This window comes from Pseudophryne corroboree, chromosome 12 (genome assembly GCF_028390025.1).
Source record: "Pseudophryne corroboree isolate aPseCor3 chromosome 12, aPseCor3.hap2, whole genome shotgun sequence".
Taxonomy (NCBI): Eukaryota; Metazoa; Chordata; class Amphibia; order Anura; family Myobatrachidae; genus Pseudophryne; species Pseudophryne corroboree.
In genome coordinates, this window is record NC_086455.1 from 69,908,474 (window position 1) to 69,933,443 (window position 24,970).

General features: G+C 43.7%; 1 long non-coding RNA gene across 1 annotated transcript; it reads left to right on the top strand.

Moving 5' to 3' along the window:
- The first annotated feature begins 172 nt into the window (after positions 1–172).
- Positions 173–23,964, top strand: LOC134980156 (uncharacterized). Its single transcript, XR_010190343.1, has 3 exons — positions 173–333; positions 806–884; positions 23,808–23,964. It is a non-coding gene; the product is annotated as an uncharacterized LOC134980156 (long non-coding RNA).
- The last annotated feature ends 1,006 nt before the right edge of the window (positions 23,965–24,970 follow it).

The following is a 24,970-nucleotide window of genomic DNA, read 5'->3' on the forward strand; positions in this document are numbered from 1 at the left end:
GATAAATCTTACCAGACTTGCAGGGCTCCTTCAACTGCAGGGAGAGATAGAGATGAGGCAGCTGCAGCTCAGCCTCATCTCTCACACTGTCATAGACTGCCTGTACAGATGGGCGGGGCTACACAGCGGCCAATCAGACCGCATAGAACAGAGAAATGTGAGGCATGCCTCACAGTGGGGGCGTGTATGAGCTCTGATGGACAGCTCGGATTGGTCATGTGAACAATACAGGAAGTGAAGGAAGACAGAAAACAGAGCTGTGCAGCATGGCAGGGGAGGGGGAAAGTGTGGACCCGCAGTGCCAGCAGCAGCCACCTGTGCACAGTTACTGGGGTGAGTAGCAGCCAGAACCTGGACAGGGCTGTTTGTGTGCATAATCTAAAGTGAGTGTGGGGACAGCACTGTGTGTGTGTGTGTGTGCGTGCGTGCGTGCGTGCGTGTGTGCGTGCGTGCGTGTGTGTGTGTGTGTGTGTGTGTAATCTGTAGTGAGTGTGGGGACAGGACTCTGTGAGTGTGTGTGGCATCTGTATTGAGTTCTCTCCCTCCCCAGGTGCTGCTGACACTATAACTGATGATTGTATTGCCCTGTGTATCCTGCTGCACCAGGCCAGCTATGTTTCTGCAGGTGAGGGGGCATCTCACTGCACCAGTTTACTCACAACAATATGGTGATGGCTGTGACCTGGCTATTACTGTATGTATGTTCTTCCTGTGTTTGCATGGATGTAGTGCAGGGACATTAAATTGTGTAGGGGGTGAGACAGGATCCTGGCACTGAGAGCCTCCACCATTTGTGCCTCCCCAGCCTCTGACCTCACCGTACGTCACTGCTGAGGAGCGGACTCCAACAGAACTGCAACAGTCGGACGCGGGAGCGGGGCACGGTGAGTATGGTGTGGTTTTTTGTTTTTTTTTATATGTGTAGCGGCGTGTCTACTGGGCCTAACTACTGGGGGGCATTTACTACTGGGGGGCTTTACTACTGGGGGAAAGCTACTAGGGGCATAACTACAGGGGCATTACTACTGGGGGCATTACTACTTGGGCTCATTACTACAAGGGGGCTAAACTACAGGGGGGCAAACTACAAGGGGCAACCTACAAGGGTGCAAGCTACTGGGAGGCATTACTACTGGGGGCATAACTACAGGAGCATTACTACAGGGGACTAAACTACTGGGGGCATAACTACAGGTGCTTAACTACTGGCAGCATTACTACTTGGGGGCATTACTACTGGGGGCTAAACTAAAAGGGGGCAAATTACAAGGGGGCATAACTACAGGGGCTAAATTACAAGGGGGCAAACTACTGGGGGATAAACTACTGGGGCATTACTAATGGGGGCTTACTACTGGGGGGCAAACTACATGGGGGCTACACTACAGGGGCTAAACTACTGGGAGCTAAACTACTGGGGGCATAACTGCAGGGGGCATTACCGCAGGGGCTAAACTACAAGGGGGCTAACTACTGGGGGGAAAACTACATGGGGGCTACACTACAGGGGCTAAACTACTGGTAGCTAAACTACTGGGGGCATAACTGCAGGGGGCATCACCACTGGGGGCTAAACTACATGGGCAAACTACATGAGGGCTAAACTACCGGGGGCTTTACCACTGGGAGGCTAAACTAAAGGGGGGTAAACTACTGGGGTCATAACTGCAGGGGCATTACCACTGGGGGATAATAAAGCCAGCCTGGTCCCAGATCCGCTGCAGCCACCATCAGCCTCCTTTGCCGCCCTCAGATCTCTGCACTCCGCAGCCTCCTCCGCAGTATCTCCGAGGCCCACAGCCTCCTCCACTCCATGCCTACCACAGCCTCCTCATCCACCGCACCGCAGACCACCGCCGCTTTCTCTCTCCCTAGTCCCTACTGTATGCCCTTGCTGTCCCTCTCTCTGTCACTCTCCCTGTCCCTGCTGTCACTTTCCATGTCCCTGCTGTCACTTTCCATGTCCCTGCTGTCACTCTCCCTGTCCCTCTGTCACTCTATAAAGTGAATTTAGGCTCATACCGTGTGCTATAATCTGAATTTCGGCTCATACTGTTTGCTATAATGTGAATTTAGGCTCATACTGTTTGCTATAATGTGAATTTAGGCTCATACTGTGTGCTATAATGTGAATTTCGGCTCATACTGTGTGGTATAATGTGAATTTCGGCTCATACTGTGTGCTTTAATGTGAATTTCGGCTCATACTGTGTGCTATGATGTGAATTTCGGATCATTCAGTGTGCTATGAAGTGAATTTCGGATCATTCTGCGTGCTATAATGTGCATTTAGGATCATTCAGTGTGCTATAATGTGCATTTAGGATCATTCAGTGTGCTATGATGTGAATTTCGGATCATTCAGTGTGCTATGAAGTGAATTTCGGATCATTCTGCGTGCTATAATGTGCATTTAGGATCATTCAGTGTGCTATAATGTGCATTTAGGATCATTCTGCGTGCTATAATGTGCATTTAGGATCATTCAGTGTGCTATAATGTGCATTTAGGATCATTCAGTGTGCTATAATGTGCATTTAGGATCATTCTGCGTGCTATAATGTGCATTTAGGATCATTCTGCGTGCTATAATGTGCATTTAGGATCATTCTGCGTGCTATGATGTGCATTTATTATCATTCTGCGTGCTATGATGTGCATTTCGGATCATTCTGCGTGCTATGATGTGCATTTCGGATCATTCTGCGTGCTATGATGTGCATTTCGGATCATTCTGCGTGCTATGATGTGCATTTCGGATCATTCTGCGTGCTATGTGCATTTCGGATCATTCAGTGTGCTATGATGTGCATTTCGGATCATTCTGTGTGCTATGATGTGCATTTCGGATCATTCTGCGTGCTATGATGTGAATTTCGGCTCATTCTGCGTGCTATAATGTGCATTTCGGATCATTCAGTGTGCTATGATGTGAATTTCGGATCATTCAGTGTGCTATGAAGTGAATTTCGGATCATTCTGCGTGCTATAATGTGCATTTAGGATCATTCAGTGTGCTATAATGTGCATTTAGGATCATTCTGCGTGCTATAATGTGCATTTAGGATCATTCTGCGTGCTATAATGTGCATTTAGGATCATTCTGCGTGCTATGATGTGCATTTAGGATCATTCTGCGTGCTATGATGTGCATTTCGGATCATTCTGCGTGCTATGATGTGCATTTCGGATCATTCTGCGTGCTATGATGTGCATTTCGGATCATTCTGCGTGCTATGATGTGCATTTCGGATCATTCTGCGTGCTATGTGCATTTCGGATCATTCAGTGTGCTATGATGTGCATTTCGGATCATTCTGTGTGCTATGATGTGCATTTCGGATCATTCTGCGTGCTATGATGTGAATTTCGGCTCATTCTGCGTGCTATAATGTGCATTTCGGATCATTCAGTGTGCTATGATGTGAATTTCGGATCATTCGGTGTGCTATGAAGTGAATTTCGGATCATTCTGCGTGCTATAATGTGCATTTAGGATCATTCAGTGTGCTATAATGTGCATTTAGGATCATTCAGTGTGCTATAATGTGCATTTAGGATCATTCTGCATGCTATAATGTGCATTTAGGATCATTCTGCGTGCTATAATGTGCATTTAGGATCATTCTGCGTGCTATGATGTGCATTTAGGATCATTCTGCGTGCTATGATGTGCATTTCGGATCATTCTGCGTGCTATGATGTGCATTTCGGATCATTCTGCGTGCTATGATGTGCATTTCGGATCATTCTGCGTGCTATGATGTGCATTTCGGATCATTCTGCGTGCTATGTGCATTTCGGATCATTCAGTGTGCTATGATGTGCATTTCGGATCATTCTGTGTGCTATGATGTGCATTTCGGATCATTCTGCGTGCTATGATGTGAATTTCGGCTCATTCTGCGTGCTATAATGTGAATTTCGGATCATACTGTGTGCTACATTGTGAAATTCAGCTCATACAGTGTGCTATAATGTGAATTTCGTCTCATTCTGTGTGCTGTAGAAACAGAATTTGTCGGCAGATAAGAACCACTTGGCCCATCTAGTCTGCCCCTTTTTTTTTTTTTTACATTATTTTTATCTCTAACCTTATCTGATCCTTATTTCTTTGTAAGAATATCCTTATGTCTATCCCATGCATGTTTAAATTGCCCTACTGTCTTAGCCTCTACCACCTCTGATGGAAGGAATGGTGATTCGCCAGTCTGTATCACCAGTGCGCAGGGTTCTCTCCACTAACTGGCAACATTTTATTAGTAATGGCAACAATAGGAAATTTTAGAAGCGAACGGGAAGGGCAATACTAAGTGGGAGGGGCAATGATTAGGGGGAGGAGTCATAATTCTTAAACCGCCCCCCCCTAAAAGTTAAGTCTAGATCCGCCACTGACTGAGTTAGATCCAAAATCCATAGAATGTATTATGCTTGGATACTGTGAAGAAAGCAAAGTATACAGACTTTGGGATATTACAAACAAACATCTTCGTAAATCCAGAGAGGTGGTGTTCCATGAACTAGCGCCACTAACTGGGGCAGTGGAGCAAGAAGAAAAACAACATGTATCCTTGGATTTACAGGTAGCAGAAAGTGTGTCTGAAACTGAGAATGTCAATGTACACAACCAATCAGGAAACATGAGTTCCATGAGGAGCAACAAAGGTGTTCCAGCCAAGAAATACAGTAAAGAATATGCAAACATAGCTTACTGTGAACCCAAAACATACAGGAAGCAAAGTCAAGCAGTGATTGGACAAAGTGGAAGTCAGCAATTGATACAGAGCTGTCAGCACTGGATGATAATAGTACATGGACTGTAGTTGATAGGCCAAGCAACCTTAAAACGATCAAGAAAAAGTGGGTCTTCTGCAAGAAGTTAAGACGGGACAATTGTTCATTACAAAGCCCGTCTTGTTGCCAAGGAATATACCCAAAGGTCCGGGATTGATTACATAGATGATCTACTACTGGCAGGCCAAGAAAAACATATCACTGACGTAAAACACCAGTTAAAGCAAAGGTTCAAGTTAAAGGATCTAAGTCCTGCAAATCATTTGTTAGGCATGAGGATTGTACAAAATCTAAAAGAAGGGACTGTTACAATTGATTAACAAACATATATTGAGGCAATACTTTCCAAGTATGGAATGTCTGGCGCAAAACCAGTAAGCACTCCCATTGACAAAGGTATAAAAATGGTAAATTCTAGAATGTGGTGAGTACGAGATACTCGGAGCAAGATAAAAACAAATATTTATTGAGAAACAATAAAAAATAAATATAAAATATAAAAAATAATAAAAATACAAAAAATACAAGATCGGTAAAATTCCTTTTTGGAGGAATAGATGTTCATGGAATCTCCACTAGATGTACATTGGATATATCAGTGAACATAGAAATCCTCCTTAGGAAACCGCTGGATTGCCTTATATTATGGTATTATGTTAAATCAAGGAATAAGCAATCGGTAACTTAGAATAGAAGCTGGTATATCAGCGTCCTTACACGGTTTTCAAGTATGGAGCCGCAGATGGTGATGCAGTGTGCCGTCCGGAATTCACACATTGCTTGGCTCCAAAACTTATGGCCGGGCTGGGGCTGGTGATGGTTACAATTCCTGAGCAGTCTGTTGCCTGTGCCAACGCATTTCAGACCTCTAAGTCCTTCCTCAAGGCTGAATTACTGCTGAACAATCCTGCTGTCCTTTTATATATATCAAGGACACTCCTAACTAATTTTTTCTGGACAAAAAACACACAAACTACCCACAAGGGTGTGACCCCCTGTGGAAAATCAGGAGCGCTGACCTCACTAATTATAGGAGACAAATAAATAATAATTACAATAATGCTGTTTGAAATATAAAATACAAATTATAATTTATTAACATATAATGCTGCAGCATAAATGACATACATTAAGACCATGATAAATATGTGTATGAGCTTCTAGTGCAAGTGCTCCACATATCTTAATGAAAAATTAAAAATTAAAAATTAACTAAAAAACCGAGGCTTGGATTTCCACTATGGATTTCATAATGTCCACTTGATGTATTAATGGACCAGCTGATTCAGCTTTTTTAGACACTGGTTACATTCACGTGTCTACAATTCATCAGTGTCCCGGAAAAAATGTGTGCACACATATATTGATTCCAATAGGCAATTACCATGTATAGTTAGACCTTTATATCACCTCAAAGATCAGCCTGTTAGGATGATTCCAATTAGAAAAGCTCCCTCTGCTGGTGCTTGTCCATTAGTTGCAGATTATCTGGAGACTGTATTCACAGGATTCCATCCACAGCTCTCCGGCTCCCTCTGCTGGCGACTAGCCGAAATTGCAGGTTAAAGGCTGCTATCGTAGCCACGAGCCGGTGATCACTTCAAACAAATAAGCGGTAGTTACCACTGATGGTGATGGTCCCTTCAAAAACGCGTTTCTCCGCCTTCCACACTCAGCGGCTTCCTCAGTTTGAATGACCATCCTCTGCAGGGTCACTATTTATAGTCAACTCCATTTGTATTTCCCGCGGCCATTTGCGCATGCGCACTTGAACATGCGTTCCAAGCCTCGTTTCTGCTCCATACTTTAAATAGACTCCGGCGGCCATTTTAAATCTCGGGATCCAAGCCTCGTTTTCACTCCCGGACGTCATAACGGCCTCTATTATTAATATATCCATAATAATACTTCCAAGCCTCGTTTTGGAGAACTAATTAGCACAATCAGCTTTACTAAGCTCCAGTAAATTATTCATACATGATCTTATTAAGTGCAATATTAATTCTCACACAATCCATATTTCATTTAAAATATTTTCCTCATATAAGATTCCAAATTCTAGCATCATTGCAACTATAAGCTCCATGGAATTAAATTAATATATTTTATACATACATATAACAAATACTGAGTATTAAAATCAACATAATTATAAAAATCATTTAAAACAGAATAAATTCCAACTATGGTCCTATTGCACCCTCTTGTGGTTCAACTTCATAATTGCAACCCCTTTATATCACCATATGAAATACTTAGTCTCCATCTCCAACTTCCAGCATCATAAGGAACCATACAATACCCCATACCCAATTAATTGTGTATATATATATATCAAAAATATCATTCATATATATTGAATTATATTAAGTCAAATGTCAGGTCTCAATTTTATTTATCATGTCCTAAATTTTATTTTATTTTATTTTTCAGGTCCTAAATTTTATTTAACTCAACTGTATCGTTAAGACCATGCGGAATCAATGTTTTGAGATTAAATATCCAAAAGGCCTCTTTTTTACACAGCCTTTTGAACCTATCCCCTCCTCGACTAGTTATCGCCACCTGTTCAATGGCCATAATGAATATATTTTCTAAATTCCCTTTATCACATTCCAAAATATGACGATAAAGGTAGGTATTTCCTACTTTCCTATCAATCTGTCTTCTATGTTCCATAAATCTGACGTGGAGTGCCCGAGTGGTGCGCCCCACGTATTGTGCTCCACATCCACACTGTAGGACATAAATAACATATATGGATCTGCAATTCAGAAAACTTTTTACGTTAAACTTTTCTCCTGAAACAAATGAAGTAAATTGTGTCGTTTTCTTTTTTGTATGTCTGCAAGTTACACAATTTGTTTTCCCACACTTGTGGAACCCTATTGGTGGTTTGGGTATCCAAGTACTTATTTGTCCACCTTGTACCACCGGATCCATAGATTTCCCACATGATCTACTAAAGAAGCTTGGAGCTAATGCCGATTTCAAGCTATCTGACTTCCGAAATATTACCTGTTCACTAAGTGTTACATTGGAATTCAACATTTCATCTAACTTTAGAATGGAGAAATTTTTCTTAATGATCTTTTTAATCTCATATGCACTGGTGTTATACTTAGTTACAAACATCGTTGTCCTATCTGTTGTTTTATTACTTCTTTTCTTTCTAGAATTCATTCTGGTGGTGTCTAATAAGGTATCTCTTTCCAAACTATCCACTTCTTTCAAAGCCTGATCCAGTACAGATTTTGGATAACCTTGAGTGAGAAATGCCCCATAAAGATTTGTCATCTGTCTATTGGCTCCCTCCTTGGTAGAACAATTCCTTTTTATCCGAAGGAACTGGCCCTTCGGTATATTGTCCTTCCATCGTTGTAAATGGCTACTCTTATAGTGTAAATATCGATTTTGGTCTACCTCCTTAACAAAAGTGCTGGTTACCACAATCCCATTTTCGACCTTTAGCGCTATATCCAAAAAAGTTATCTGTGTGGGGTGACAGTGCCCCGTAAATTTTAAACCAAAGTTGTTGCAATTCAAGCTGGCAACAAATAAATCTGCTGATTCAGTGCTCCCCTCCCAAATGAAAAATAAATCATCTATGAAACGGCCATAAAGAACCAGGCTCGCCCCGAGGTCGCCGCCCCACACATGTTGCTCCTCGAACCGCCCCATAAACAGGTTGGCAAAACTCGGAGCGAACCTGGTTCCCATGGCCGTCCCCCATGTCTGTAAATAATACCGCTTATCAAAAATAAAATAATTGTGTTGGAGTATAAATCTAATACCCTCTAAAATCAACCACCGCAATTCTTCACCCATATTTGGGTCTCTTAACAAATAAGATGCTACTGCATCAATCCCCAATTGGTGCTCGATATTCGAGTATAGTGATTCTACATCACATGTGATAAAACAATAAGTTGACTGCCATTCAATATCCTTAACTAAATTTAAAAAATGTGTGGTGTCCTTAATGTGTGATTTTAATTCAACAACATAACCCTGTAAAAAACTGTCAATAAAAAAAGATAAATTACTGGTCAGTGAATCCACCCCTGCGATAATGGGTCTTCCCGGTGGATTTATTAAAGTTTTATGCACTTTAGGTAAACAATAATATGTAGGAATTACTGGATTATCGCAGAACAGAAAATATTGAATTTCTCTGGATATAGCGCCCAGATCTAATGCTTTATTCAACAAGATTTTCAGTTCTTTCTGAAATTGGGCGGTGGGATTGTGGCTTAAACGTGAATACAGATGGATGTTGTCTAGTTGTCTATTGGCCTCGGCCAAATACAACACTGTATCCATTACCACAATCCCACCGCCCTTGTCAGCCTGTTTAATGGTCAAGGAGGAATCACCTTTCAAGGTTTTAAGGGCTGATCGTTCCTTATTACTCAAATTATCTTTTAACGACTGTTTCTCTGATTTTTGACACATCTCCCTAAATTGTTCTAATGTTGACTTATAAAAGCTCTCAATGTAGGGCCCTCTATAAGTCAACGGGTAGAACTCAGATTTGTTTTTAAATTTGGTGGATCCAGTACTATCAAATATTTTAATATAACCATCCATATTTGAATTATTCGCCGATTCGTCCGCTAAGGACTCTAATATGTTTACAATTGCTTGATCATCTTGGTCCAATATGATAGGAATACCATCATTACCTTTTTTCTTCATATTTTTGATCGCAAAATATCGCTTCCTACTCAACGTCCTAATATATCTATTAAGATCGACGAATAATTCAAATAGGTTCGGTTTTTGGGCGGGAGCAAAATTTAGGCCCTTCTCAAGTAGTCTCAATTGATCTGAACTCAATTCTTTCGAGGACAGATTAAAGACACCTTTACCTCTCACTTCAATTTCATGCTTTTTACTTGGCCTGTTCTTTCTCCCTCTCTTTCCTCTGGCTCTTGTTCTCTTTGTCTTTTGCCCGACCACCCCGTTCCTTCGTATTTTCTTTGTGGACGGTTTTGAAATCTGTGGCTGTCCTCCAAAAAATTATTTGTGCCACCATAATTGTTTGACTGTGGTCTACTTCTAGTTCCCACCTCTACCCAGTCATCTCTTCCTGGGTCTCTTTTACTCCATTTTGAATGTGGAGCTGGGGACTTTATGCTGTTTTGTTGAGATAAAATATCATATCTACTCCCAAAAGTGTTGGATTCCCAGATCCCCTCCTCCTGATTTCTATATCTCCTCGAATCTCTACGGTCAACTGGGGTTCTTGGTCCCCTGTACTGAGCTGCCCTATATTCAAAATTTGGTGTGGTTCCCACTTCCCTTCTAGAGGGTTTGTAATTATATGTATTATCCCTCCTCCTATTATAAGTGTGTACTTCTCCTTTTTGGTAGTCTAATTTATCCCGATTTAATTTGTTATTTTTCCTGAAGATCAGGGTCTTTTCAAAGTCCTCCACCTTACGATTTACTTTCTGATCTCTGTCATTAAACCCTTTGTCTCCAGAAAATGCTTTCAATAAGTCATGAGTTTTTTCAATTTCTTTCTGTATCACACTTACTTTATCCTCCCTAAATCTGACAAGCAATTTCATGAGGTTTATGGAGCAATTGTCTAATAATGTATTCCATTCCTCCGAAAATTGCTTGTCCTCTTTAAAGGTGGAGGTTTTTAAGATCCTTAATCCCCTGGGTATCAAACCTTGATCTAAATATTTCTGTAGTGATACCTGGTCCCACCAGTGCCTTGTTTCCTCTATACATAAATTTTCCAGTCTGTTAAATAAACCATGCATATCCTCCAAGTTCTCATCCCTCTCCATGGGTCGTATATCATCCACCCCTTTCAAATATACACTACGTCTTTCCAATCGTTCAGCTATACACTTAAGAGCTGCCATATTCTATAGTTCCTTATGTTACCTGCTGCCCGAGATGCAATTATCTAAGACAATTAACAAAAATATCGTATTGGGTGTATACACAACCGCCCCCACACTGAATTTGTGTGGACAGGTGTGTATACTCTCAGGCACCAGTAATTGCTGAACTGAAGGAGATTTCAATAATAGCAAGGACTGCTGCTCCTAATTATAGGGATAATTGCAATCCCTATATTGAACAAAAAACACACAAACTACCCACAAGGGTGTGACCCCCTGTGGAAAATCAGGAGCGCTGACCTCACTAATTATAGGAGACAAATAAATAATAATTACAATAATGCTGTTTGAAATATAAAATACAAATTATAATTTATTAACATATAATGCTGCAGCATAAATGACATACATTAAGACCATGATAAATATGTGTATGAGCTTCTAGTGCAAGTGCTCCACATATCTTAATGAAAAATTAAAAATTAAAAATTAACTAAAAAACCGAGGCTTGGATTTCCACTATGGATTTCATAATGTCCACTTGATGTATTAATGGACCAGCTGATTCAGCTTTTTTAGACACTGGTTACATTCACGTGTCTACAATTCATCAGTGTCCCGGAAAAAATGTGTGCACACATATATTGATTCCAATAGGCAATTACCATGTATAGTTAGACCTTTATATCACCTCAAAGATCAGCCTGTTAGGATGATTCCAATTAGAAAAGCTCCCTCTGCTGGTGCTTGTCCATTAGTTGCAGATTATCTGGAGACTGTATTCACAGGATTCCATCCACAGCTCTCCGGCTCCCTCTGCTGGCGACTAGCCGAAATTGCAGGTTAAAGGCTGCTATCGTAGCCACGAGCCGGTGATCACTTCAAACAAATAAGCGGTAGTTACCACTGATGGTGATGGTCCCTTCAAAAACGCATTTCTCCGCCTTCCACACTCAGCGGCTTCCTCAGTTTGAATGACCATCCTCTGCAGGGTCACTATTTATAGTCAACTCCATTTGTATTTCCCGCGGCCATTTGCGCATGCGCACTTGAACATGCGTTCCAAGCCTCGTTTCTGCTCCATACTTTAAATAGACTCCGGCGGCCATTTTAAATCTCGGGATCCAAGCCTCGTTTTCACTCCCGGACGTCATAACGGCCTCTATTATTAATATATCCATAATAATACTTCCAAGCCTCGTTTTGGAGAACTAATTAGCACAATCAGCTTTACTAAGCTCCAGTAAATTATTCATACATGATCTTATTAAGTGCAATATTAATTCCAAGCCTCGGTTTTTTAGTTAATTTTTAATTTTTAATTTTTCATTAAGATATGTGGAGCACTTGCACTAGAAGCTCATACACATATTTATCATGGTCTTAATGTATGTCATTTATGCTGCAGCATTATATGTTAATAAATTATAATTTGTATTTTATATTTCAAACAGCATTATTGTAATTATTATTTATTTGTCTCCTATAATTAGTGAGGTCAGCGCTCCTGATTTTCCACAGGGGGTCACACCCTTGTGGGTAGTTTGTGTGTTTTTTGTTCAATATAGGGATTGCAATTATCCCTATAATTAGGAGCAGCAGTCCTTGCTATTATTGAAATCTCCTTCAGTTCAGCAATTACTGGCGCCTGAGAGTATACACACCTGTCCACACAAATTCAGTGTGGGGGCGGTTGTGTATACACCCAATACGATAATTTTTTCTGGATGTTATCAGATTTTCTGTATATAAAGTGCGGTTTATCAGGAAGCATCGTTGTTAGGATGGGATTTTTCTGTAGAACATGCCAGTTACGCTTGATCACACCTTTCATTTTTCTTTGATGAGATCCATATTTCGTGAAAGATGCAAAATCTTTTTGTGTGGTTCCTTTTTTTGTTGTATCTTTTACCAATAAATGATCTCTATTTGTATTCATGACCTCTTCATTTGTTTCTTCTGTAATCTTACTGTCATATCCACGAGCAATGAAGTTGATTCCCATATCAGTCATCTGTGCTTTACATACGTCATCCTCAGTACAATTCCTGCGGCTCCGTAGTAGCTGACTTTTTGACACCCTCTCAAGCCACCTTTTCAGATGTTCACTATTTTTGTGAATATAACTGTTTGTATGAGTAGGTTTCTGATATGTCTTGGTGTTTATTGTTCCATTTTGTATATATATATATATTTTTTTTTCTTTATTGTTTCTTCTGTCTATTATCATTGTTTCTTGAGGAATTTATTATTCTATACTATCATGTGTGTCTCTCTCTTTACATGGCCATGAGTGATGAAAGACCACCATCTGATGATCTGACATCATATACCTTGCGGAGGTCCAGAAGAAAGGAGCATAAATTATTAAAGGACTTCTCCAGGATGGATATATTTTTGTGATGTGTAACATTTGCCAACCACCATATAACACTTTTTGCCAACCAAATCAAAGTGGACTACTAAAAAGTACATCTGGACTTCCTTAAACCATTGGAGGATGTTCTCTCCAGCGGACATTTCCACCAACCAAGGAGAAATGGAGCCAGGGTCACCAGATGCGAAAGCGGCATGCACTTCCGCCCTTTACAGCCCAACTTACGCTAGTCGCGGGAGACCTGCCAACCATTGACTACTTCCGTCAACCACAGGGGGATCTAGCCGCGAGTATCGGAAGTTCGGGTGCAGCGCACTTCCGGTTATCGGACAGCGTGTTTTTTTTCAAAGTATAAAAGGACAGCAGGATTGTTCAGCCGTCATTCAGTCTTGAGGAATGACCCTTAGAGGTCCGAAACGCGTCGGCACAGGCAACAGACTGCTCAGGATTTGTAACCATCACCAGCCCGGCCATAAGTTTTGGAGCCAAGCAGTGTGTGAATTCCGGACGGCACACTGCATTACCATCTACGGCTCCATACTTGAAAACCGGGTAAGGACGCTGATATACCAGATTCTATTCTAACTTACCGATTGCTTATTCCTTGATTTAACATAATACCATAATATAAGGCAATCCAGCGGTTTCCTAAGTTGGTTTTCTATGTTCACTGACTTATCCAATGCACATTTAGTGGAGCTTTGAGGAGGATTCCATCAACATTTATTCCACCAAAAAGGAATTTTACCGATCTTGTATTTTTTGTATTTTTATTATTATTTTTTAGTTTTTATTTTTATTATTTTTATTGTCTCTCAATAAACATTTGCTTTTATTTTGCGCCCAGTATCTCGTACTCACCACATTCTAGAATATATCTGTTTGGTCTTGGGGAGACTTGAGTATTGAGAGACAAGGCAGCAAGGGTTGCGCTAGTGTGCCATCTTTATTTTTGTATTTTATAAAAATGGTAAAGGCCATGTCACCAAGCAGCCAGGAAGAGATAGAGGAAATGAAAGAGATTCCTTATCAGAATGCCGTTGGTAGCTTAATGTACGCAAGTATTGGGACTCGTCCTGACATCACACATGCAGTAAGTCGGGCAAGTCAGTTTGCAATCAATCCTGGGAGGCAACACTGGATTGTAGTTAAAAGAATTTTAAGATACCTTAAAGGTACAAGTTCACTAAATTTGGGATTTACAAAGTCTAAAGATTCCAGCTTAAAAGTTTCTGTGATACCGACTGGGGGTGAGATGAGGACGATCATCATTCCTACACAGGGTATCTGTTTATATTGGCAGGCGCAGCCGTCAGCACGGCGAGCAGGAAGCAAACCACAGTTGTCCTTTCTACTACAGAAGCGGAGTATATGGCACTTACAGAAACATCAAACGAAGCACTATAGATAAAAGAGACTTTGTGTGAATTTGGTCTTCTTTGTCACAGTGAGACCATCAACATTGTGTGTGATAACAAAGGAGCAATAGATTTGTCTTCTAGTACCAAGCATTATGGACCGTCTAAGCATATTGCCATAAGACATCACTTAATTTGTGAATTAGTGGAGAACAAGTACATCAATGTGGAATATGTGGCAAGTGAGGAAAATGCTGCCGACATGTTAACAAAGGGACTGTCATCACACCTGCTAAACGTGTTCTTGAAAGAATGTGGACTAGAATATATTTGATGTTTATTTGTTCTTACTGTTTTTTGCTTCATAACCATGTTTTTGGTTACAGGTATGACTTTATTGAAAAGTTTTGATAAAATGTCATGTTCTTTTATATGTGACCAGAAACAGTCCTGAGCGAGGGGGGTGTTGGAGTATAGTGCACTCAGTACATTGTCTCCTGTGTATACATTACACTGGATGCGCATCCTCTAGTGTTTACCCTCTAGTGCTGGAACATCAGGGAGGCGGAGACTGATGACACGGTTCCTCCTGCAGTGGAGAGGGAGAGACAGTTACTCCTGCAGTGGAGGGAGAGACAGTTCCTCTTGCAGTGGAGAGGGAGAGACAGTTTCTCCTGCAGTGGACGGTTCCTCCTGTAGCGTGTGTTACACTGCCTGAACGGGATGGAGAGCAGTGGGCGGTGTGTGTTCCTTCCACCAGGAGTCAGTGTGCACAGATGTGCAGCCTTCCATCCCATACTGTCAGAGTCACTACCTTACCAGAGCCGCATGACGTATAGCGATAAGTACCGCATTTTCACTATACCAGCCTGTTATATATATGAGTGAGTTACTGCTGCTGCAGAACATCTTCTGCATTAACAAGTGTTGTCTTTGTATGTTAATAAACCAGCGTTCTGGTTAACTATCAAGTGTGCGGCTTAACATCACTAACAAACACCGCAACACTCTGCCAACAGTAATGCCCTTGACACCATATTGTGCCCCATACAGTAATGACCCTGACACCATATTATGCCCCACACAGTAATGCCCCTTGCACCATATTATGCCACAAGCAGTAATTTCCCTGACACCATATTAAGCTATGCCTACAAACAGTAGTGCCCCTAAAACACAGGGCCGTTTTTAGGGCCAGTTGAGCCATGCAACCGCATGGGGGGACCTGTGGTCAGTGTCTGCACAGTATTACATGCGGTCTGCCATATTAATGTTATGCGTCACATAGTAATGCCCATGCCCCTTTACATTGTAAAATAAGGCCAATTGCTCGTTGTCAGGGGGTTGAGACCGTTTCTCCCCACCGCCACCAGCTGCAGCATCTTGTTTCTGAAGTGACTCTCGGTCACAAGACCCCCCCCCCCCCCCCCCCACACACACACACACACACACACACACACACACACATGCGGGTCTTTGGTCCCTCTAGTAAATGTCCCTCCCAAAATGGCCACTGCCTCCTCTAGCATGCTGTCTTCTCTGAGGCAGTGGCCATTTTGGGAGGGACATTTACAACAGTATTACATGAGGTCTGCTAGGGTGCTTGCAGTACTGTGCAGACACTGGCTGCAGGCGCCGGTGTGGTTGCATGGTTTGCTCGGCCCTAAAAGCGTCCCTGACTGTGGGGCAACAAATCTAGCAGTGTATCCAGCTGTTACGATCCTGATGCTCAGGACAGGGGAGATCTTATGTAGTGAGTCCTGAGCACCAAGACGGAATGCTGGGATTGGGAAATGGGAAGGAAATAGCCCCTAGCACCCTACCTCCGTTGTCTTACCCGTGTTATCAATTCACGCCTGAACGACTATGGTTTCTTGGGCCCATGGCAGCCGCGTTTGAAGGGCGGATTAGGTCTGCCCAACTCCGATGCCCCCTCAGGTCTTAAAGAGAGACAAGGCGGGAACTGAGACAGGGTAATAACAAGGGGACCTCTAACTGAAACAACCACGCTAGGGGCTATAAACTACCTAAAAACTAAACGTATGTGCGGCACGCCGCCAAAGGTAAAAGAACTACAAAGAAACCACTGTCCACTCCCCTACACGGCACCGCCGAGTTCCGGGGAGGACAGTGAAAGCGGTAACCTCCGCAAATGCACCAATTCACAGTAAAGTAAACACTAAGCGGCATAGGCCGCAACACGCGGCAGAAGCCGCTACTCACGAAACCGGGCAAGAACCCCAGATGACAAACAGGTTCGCAAGGACTAGAAGGATTCCCAGGACCGGCTTCGGACCTCCAAAGTACCAAAGGGCAGGGAGCAAGATCCACCAAACACGGCTGACAGGAACAGAGTTCTGCAAGGCAGGAACAGCATACAAGAAGCTATCACCGGCGGGGCTGCAGTGTGCTGGCTCACATAAAAAAGGCCCTGCTGGCCAATAACAGGAGGGCCAGCAGGACCAGCCCCCAGACCCTAATTACTAGTTGCCGTGCAGCTGCCCTGCTGCACGAGCAACCTAATTAACTATTCTTAGCAACGGGGAACGCGGTCCACCTGTGGCGTCCCCGTTGCTATCCCGTTGCCAGGGACCCGGCGGCTATCGTGCGCACGGCGTCCTGGCGTTGCTAGGCGCCGTGCGGGGAACAGGGAAGGAGAGAGGCGCGGCGGCCGTGACCGCTGCTCAGTCAGGGCACGGCCGAAGACCGCCGCACCTAACAGTACCCCCCCCTTGAGGAGGGGTTAAAGAACCCCTAGAGCCAGGTTTCTGAGGAAACTCCTGAAAGAAAATCCTCTTCAGCTTGGGAGCATGTAAATCTTTATCCAACACCCAAGATCTTTCTTCAGGGCCATAACCTTTCCAGTGGACCAAAAAATAGAGCCGACCCCGAGAAAGCTTAGAATCTAAAACCTTCTCCACCAAGAACTCTTGTTGCCCCTGAACATCCACCGGAGATCTACCCTGGGAAGTCCTCCGAGGAAATCTCCTGGAAGAAAAATACTGTTTCAAAAGAGAACAGTGAAAAGTGTTGCCAATTTTGAGAGATCTCGGCAAGCGTAGCCGAAAAGCAACTGGGTTGACCTTCTTAATGATAAGGAATGGTCCAATAAATTTGGGTCCCAATCTAGCCGAAGGTTGTCGGAGCTTGATGTTGCGAGTTGACAACCATACCTTATCTCCCACCTTAAAAGTGCAAGGACGTCGGAACCTATCAGAAAATGTCTTTTCTCGGAAGGCAGCTTTTCTCAAGGCAAGGTGCACCTTTCTCCAAATTGTTCTGAGATGGGAGGTTAAGGTCAACGAGGAGACTGGAGAATGAGAGAAAAAAGAGTTGGCTCTAGGATGAATGCCAAAGACTGAAAAGAATGGGGACTCCTTGGTGGAAGAATGACAAGAGTTATTATAAGCAAATTCGGCTAACGGAAGAAATTCAGACCAATCATTCTGGAGTTTGGCCGAATACAACCGTAAATACTGTTTTAATGACTGGTTAACTCGTTCGGTTTGTCCGTTAGATTGTGGATGGTACCCAGATGTTAAAGAGAGTTTCATATTTAATGAGGCACAAAAACGTCTCCAGAAACGAGCAATGAATTGCGGACCCCGATCAGAGACAATATCCCTGGGCAACCCATGGAGCCTGAACACATGACGGAGAAACAAGACTGCCAACCCTTGAGCAGAGGGTAATCGGGGAAGAGCAATGAAATGAGCCATCTTACTAAAACGATCTACTACCACCCAAATGACTCGAAATCCGGCTGAAAGAGGAAGGTCCACCACGAAATCCATGGATATATGTGACCATGGCCTGAGAGGAACGGCTAAAGGTACGAGTTGCCCGATCGGCAATGAACGAGGAACCTTATGCCGTGCACAAACCTGACAGGAATGGACAAATTCCCTTACATCTCTAGAAAGACTAGGCCACCACACCGAGCGAGAGACTAACTCCAAGGTCTTAGTGATACCTGGATGACCAGAGACTTTGTTGTCATGAAACTCAGCTAAAACAGTGCCTCTCAGAAATTCAGGGACAAAGAGACGATCAGCAGGAGTCGGTTTAGGAGCCTGCTGTTGAAGCTGGACTAACTGAGTAAATAAATCCTGTGTGAGGCCTGCCCGGATGACAGATGATGGAACTATGGGGGTAGTAGCAGGATGGTTATTGTGAACCGGAAGAAAACAACGTGACAGGGCATCAGCTTTAGTATTTTTGGAACCGGGCCTGAAGGTGATAATAAACCTGAAACGAGTAAAAAACAATGCCCAACGTGCCTGCCGAGCATTCAGCCGTTTAGCTGACTCAATATACAGCAGGTTCTTTTGGTCAGTAAACACTGTAATAGTATGCCTAGCTCCCTCCAGCCAATGCCTCCACTCCTAGAAAGCCCATTTAACTGCCAGCAATTCTCGATTACCAACGTCATAGTTGGATTCTGCGGAGGAGAATTTCCTGGACATGAAGGCACAAGGGTGTAATTCCTGAGACTCCGGATCTTCCTGAGATAGGATAGCCCCCACTCCAACCTCTGAGGCATCTACCTCGACTATAAAGGGGAGCTCCGGGTTAGGGTGCCTGAAAACAGGAGCCGAGACAAAGGCCTGTTTTAAGGCCCGAAAGGCAGACTCGGCTGCAGGCGACCAGTTGGAAGGGTCCGCTCCTTTTTTAGTCAATGCTACTATAGGAGCGACCAAATCAGAAAAGGTATGAATGAACCGCCTATAATAGTTTGCAAACCCTAAAAAGCGCTGAATTGCTTTTAAATTTGTGGGTTGCGCCCAATTAAGGATGGCCTGGAGTTTTTTCGGTTCCATGAAAAATCCCTGGGGAGAAATAATATACCCCAAGAAGGACACTTCCGTGATGTGGAAATCACATTTCTCTAGTTTTGCGTATAAATGATTCTCCCGTAGTTTTTGAAGAACCAGACGCACATGGGTAATATGATGTTCCATAGACTCAGAATAAATCAAAATGTCGTCTAAATAAACGACAACGAACTTTCCAAGAAAGTCACGAAGAACATCATTGATGAGGTCTTGAAATACCGCAGGAGCATTTGACAGCCCAAAGGGCATCACCAGGTATTCATAATGACCCGACTGTGTGCCGTCTTCCACTCATCCCCAGATCTTATTCGGATGAGATTGTAAGCTCCTCTAAGATCGATTTTAGAGAAGATAACGGCAGAGCGTAACTGATCAAAAAGTACTGAAATCAAAGGCAAAGGGTAGGTGTTTTTAACAGAAATTTTATTCAGAGCCCGAAAATCAATACATGGTCTGAGCGACCCATCTTTTTTCTCAACAAAAAAGAATCCTGCACTCAAAGGAGATTTCGAAGGCCTAATGAAGCCTTTTTTCAGGCTTTCCTGGATATAATTATCCATAGCCGTGGTTTCTGGCCCGGAGAGGGCATATAATCTCCCCTTAGGTAAAGTGGCCCCGGGAACTAAATCTATAGCGCAGTCATAGGACCGATGGGGAGGCAGAACGTCCGCATTACCCTTGGAGAACACATCAGCAAAATCCTGATATTCCAGAGGAATAAGTTCTGGGGTAACTGCCGCAACCCGGACAGGATGGGAAATACACTCCTTAACACAAAAAGGACCCCATTGGGAAATCTCCCCAGACCGCCAATCTATGGTGGGATTATGAAAGGCAAGCCAAGGGTGACCCAAAACTACTGGAACTGCCGGACAATGTGTAAGGTAAAATTCTATTTCTTCTGAATGTAGGGCCCCCACTGCCAGCAATACTGGAGGTGTGCGGTGAGTAATAACCCCATTGGAAAGCGGACCCCCATCCAAGCCGTGCATGGTGATACGTCTATCTAAGGGTATAAGTGGAACGTCTAAAGCCTTAGCCCAAGCTAAATCCATAAAATTTCCTGCAGCTCCACTGTCGACGAAGGCCGACACCAACGAACTGAGGCTGCCAAAGGAAATCTTTACCGGAACTAATAGAGAATTATTAGAGGAGATTAACTGCAGACCAAAGTGAACCCCCTCACAATTCACTTGGTCAGAGCGTTTCCCGGCTTGTTCGGGCAGTTACGTGCGATATGTCCCTTACCACCACAATACAAACAAAGACCAGAACTTAACCTTCTGGTTCTTTCCTCTGGGGACAGCCGGGAGAGACCCATTTGCATGGGCTCCTCGACGTCCTCAGGAAAAGTATATACACATGGATTAGGCCTAAAAGTTGTTCCTCTTTCAGCCCTCCGCTCTCGGAGACGACGATCAATTTTAATAGCGAGCTCCATGAGTTTGTCTAGAGTCTCAGGAGCGGGGTACTGAAGGAGACTGTCTTTAATCACTTCCGACAGTCCGAGGCGAAACTGACTGCGCAGGGCCGGGTCATTCCAGCCACAGTCGTTCGACCAACGGCGAAATTCGGTACAATACACCTCTGCTGGATTTTTGCCTTGCTTAAGGGCACGCAGGTGACTCTCAGCTGATGCTTCTCTATCTGGGTCGTCATATAAGAGGCCTAAGGATTTAAAAAAGGCGTTTACTGATAACAAAGCAGCATCATCCGCTCTTAGCCCAAACGCCCAGGTCTGTGGATCACCCTGAAGTAGAGACATCACAATCCCGACCCGCTGAGACTAAGTACCAGAGGAACGGGGCCTTAAACGAAAATAAAGCTTACAAGCTTCCTTAAAATTAAAAAAATCCTTTTCGGTTACCCAAAAAACGGTCAGGTAAATGCATCTTTGGTTCTGGAACCATACTCGGGGAGGCTCGCAAAAGATCTTCCTGCGATCTCACCCGAAGAGTAAGGTCCTGAACCATCTGAGTTAATTCCTGTATTTGGTTAACCAAAAGCTGACTGGGGTTTGGCCCTAAACCTGCCGGATTCATGAGGCCGAATTTCTAGGCCCACCAATACAACGGAAAAAATTAAACCCCTTTTTTTTTTATGTGGGCCGGTGATAATGTTACGATCCTGATGCTCAGGACAGGGGAGATCTTATGTAGTGAGTCCTGAGCACCAAGACGGAATGCTGGGATTGGGAAATGGGAAGGAAATAGCCCCTAGCACCCTACCTCCGTTGTCTTACCCGTGTTATCAATTCACGCCTGAACGACTATGGTTTCTTGGGCCCATGGCAGCCGCGTTTGAAGGGCGGATTAGGTCTGCCCAACTCCGATGCCCCCTCAGGTCTTAAAGAGAGACAAGGCGTGAACTGAGACAGGGTAATAAGTAACAAGGGGACCTCTAACTGAAACAACCACGCTAGGGGCTATAAACTACCTAAAAACTAAACGTATGTGCGGCACGCCACCAAAGGAAAAAGAACTACAAAGAAACCACTGTCCACTCCCCTACACGGCACCGCCGAGTTCCGGGGAGGACAGTGAAAGCGGAAACCTCCGCAAATGCACCAATTCACAGTAAAGTAAACACTAAGCGGCATAGGCCGCAACACGCGGCAGAAGCCGCTACTCACGAAACCGGGCGAGAACCCCAGATGACAAACAGGTTCGCAAGGACTAGAAGGATTCCCAGGACCGGCTTCGAACCTCCAAAGTACCAAAGGGCAGGGAGCAAGATCCACCAAACACGGCTGACAGGAACAGAGTTCTGCAAGGCAGGAACAGCATACAAGAAGCTATCACCGGCGGGGCTGCAGTGTGCTGGCTCACATAAAAAAGGCCTTGCTGGCCAATAACAGGAGGGCCAGCAGGACCAGCCCCCAGACCCTAATTACTAGTTGCCGCGCAGCTGCCCTGCTGCACGAGCAACCTAATTAACTATTCTTAGCAACGGGGAACGCGGTCCACCTGTGGCGTCCCCGTTGCTATGCACCCGGCGGCACTGCACGCACGGCGTCCTGCGTTGCCAGGTACCCGGCGGCTATCGTGCGCACGGCGTCCTGGCATTGCTAGGCGCCGTGCGGGGAACAGGGAAGGAGAGAGGCGCGGCGGCCGTGACCGCTGCTCAGTCAGGGCACGGCCGAAGACCGCCGCGCCTAACACCAGCCTTAGGTGACAGGATCAATACCCGATTTGATCAAACACGTGCTCAGGCTCTGTTGAAGATGGAACTTTGAACATGTTCACATCCATTGCACTAATGATATTCAATTAAATCTCGAGCCAGTTTGGAATCTTTTAGCATCTCTGCTGTCAGTAACTGCAAATGAGAACTGACTCAGTTGTCAATGGAATGTAACCATCATTCTATAAGATTATTAATGGGTATCTCAGGACCATAACAACGGGTGTTCTATACTTTGCGTATGCGCAGGACTCATTCCTGTATTTGGTGGATGGCAAGAAGTCAGGGATCTCCGTCGTGGGTTGGAGATTTCCTGGCATCTGCAACGGGAGGCTTACATGGCACCATAGGTGCCGTAAGCCACACAATGGTGGGAGAGAGAGAGACAATGCTTTGTTCTAGGATACAGGCATCTGCTTGTAATAGTATAAACTGGTAATTGACCAGTTTATACTTTAAATTAACAAAGCCCTATAAAGAAAATAAGACCTAACGCTATATCCCCGAAATTCTTATAACAATCACAACTGTAAAACAAAATAATAAATAGCATGAATGGACTATAGTTTTATTGTCGGGGTTTGCTTAATGTAATTTTTAGACAAGTAAAATACATATATTTACACAATTCTATTCTTTTGTTGTTTTATTTTTTTTAATCTTGATTATGGTACATGCATTTCTTTCTTATTTCATTATATTCATTACAAATGTTTTGCCTTGCCAATGTTGGGGGAACAATTATGCAAGTCGGCTGCCAGGGGATACCCAGGTGGAAAATTATTGAGAACCACTGACCGAGCTAACACCAGTGCCCTCTGGTGGTAAGGATTTGCATTACATTGCATTCTAAATAAAATATCTGCAACTCACATATGTACTAGACTGTGTTAGTGCTGCTAATAACGAAGATGTCTGTAGTTACCAGTTACACATATGAAACAGCAAAGGGACTGCAGCACAGTTTGGGGTGGGGATTCCCTAGCTAAATATATACCCCAGCATCCCATGAACTTGATTCATGGCACGGGGATAAGTTACCACATTGGCTTTTTCATGAAAATGATCTATAGTTTAGGCAAGGGTCTCAGGCATGACATCACGGTTTGGCTGGAGGCGATGTCTGCATTTGTATAGGTAATTACTGGGGAGTTCTTGGCACTTCCCTGCACTGGACATTGTACAACAGCTTCAGAGCTGATTAGACCTGACTGTATTGTTAGTGTGCGCTGCTGACTGCTATTTATAATTGCTCAGGATAGACGGACTCCTATGATTGTGAATGGCAAGAACTCACATCCTCAGCTGTAATTAGAGGGAGAGACGCGCATGTTTCTTCTCTGCCCTATTGCATTTGCTAGTTCACCTCATCTTTTTTCTTGCATTGTATTATCAGATTTCCACTGGTGACAATTTTCCTAATCTGCAGCAGTTTTGAGATGTATACACAAGGTCACAGAGGATTAACCTCTTTACCACACGGGAAAGTCTGCACTGAAATGACATTCAGTCTACCGCAAACAAATACATCTGTATGTGAGTAAACAGGTCTACATGCAACTAAATATGTGTGTGTGTATATATATATATATATATATATAGATAGATAGATAGATAGATAGATAGATAGATAGATAGATAGATAGATAGATAGATAGATAGATAGAGAGATAGATATTCACAGGAGCACTCTTATACCTCTTTCACACCAGAAATGCAGGGGCAAAACCCGGGAATTCTGCCACGGGCTCATGCAGGGACATTCCCGGGTTGGCACCTTTCACACCAGCATTTTTTGCCGGGACATCCCGGGTCTGCACCTTTCATACTGAACCCGGGATGGCCCTGCATTTTCTGAAAATGGGGGTCTCAGAAAAGACACAAGACCAGGAAGTGCCCTGAATAGCCAATCAGCATCAGTACAACCCGGGAAGGTGGAACATGTCCCTGCACCATTCACACTGTCCAGGGTTCAGGGATCGTCCCGGGACCAACCCCGGTCGATTGCAGGGTTGAAATGCGGGGACAGAAATCCCGGGTTTTTGTCCCTGTACCCTTTCACACCAAGAAATTTCCCGGGTTGATGCGCGTTCTTGTGTTTTAACCCGGGAAATTTATGGCTGTGTGAAAGGGGTATTATGCTGCCCAAACATAAGTGAAAAATATAAGTGACCAGCTCTACGTGAACCAAGCAACCAATGGGATCAATGTGGAAATAAAAGGCAAAAACTACTAATACAACTGATAGTAAAAGATATATGTAAATTAAAAAATATTTTTTTTAAAGTCAAGCAGCAACGGGATGGAATACTGAACGCTGACAACTCAAAGGTAAGTATTGAGGCCACTTTTAGGGTTAGGACCAGGGCTGGTTCTAGACCATGTGGTGACCTGGACGAAAGTTACCTTTGGCGCCCACCCCCTGACAGGTAAAACAGGGTTAGTGCGCGCAGAAGGCGCGCGTCAAAACATAGGGGCGTGGCTTCATAGGGAAGGGGCGTGGCCACAGTTATGCCCCCTCTAGTTATGCCCCATGTAGCTGTGCCCCCAGTAGTTATG